The sequence below is a fragment of the Colobus angolensis genome, unplaced genomic scaffold (genome assembly GCF_000951035.1).
Source record: "Colobus angolensis palliatus isolate OR3802 unplaced genomic scaffold, Cang.pa_1.0 Scaffold19, whole genome shotgun sequence".
Classification (NCBI taxonomy): Eukaryota; Metazoa; Chordata; class Mammalia; order Primates; family Cercopithecidae; genus Colobus; species Colobus angolensis.
The window spans coordinates 5445863-5446345 of record NW_012115043.1 but is presented as its reverse complement, the minus strand read 5'-3'; positions in this window follow the sequence as shown (position 1 = coordinate 5446345).

The window sequence follows — 483 nt, the reverse complement described above, 5'->3', positions numbered from 1 at the left end:
CGTGGATGTGCCACTGCACTCCAGCCTGAGCAACAGAGCAAGAACTTATAAAAAAAAAAAAAAAATTACCTCTTTACCATTTTCTCTCTCCTTGCCTCCCAGAACTCCAATTTTATCAATACATGTTAGATTGTCTTAATTTATCCTCCATATCTATTTACTGCTCTTTCATGTTTCCCTTCTTCTTGTCTTTCTTTACTGAAGGCTGGATAATTTCTATTGTCATATCATTCAGTTCATTTATTTTTCTGTTCGCTTATGTGTAATCTGAGGTTAAATTTGTCCATTATTTTATTCATTTCATTTCTAGAAGTTCTATTTTTAAAAAAACTATTAGGCTATTTTCTATAGTTTCCTGTTTTAAATAGGTATTTTCCTTTCCTTTTTTTTTTTTTTTTGAGACAGGGTCTTACTCTGTCACCCAGACTGGAGTGCACCCTTGACCTCCTTGAGCTCAAGCGATCCTCCCACCTGGGTCCTGCA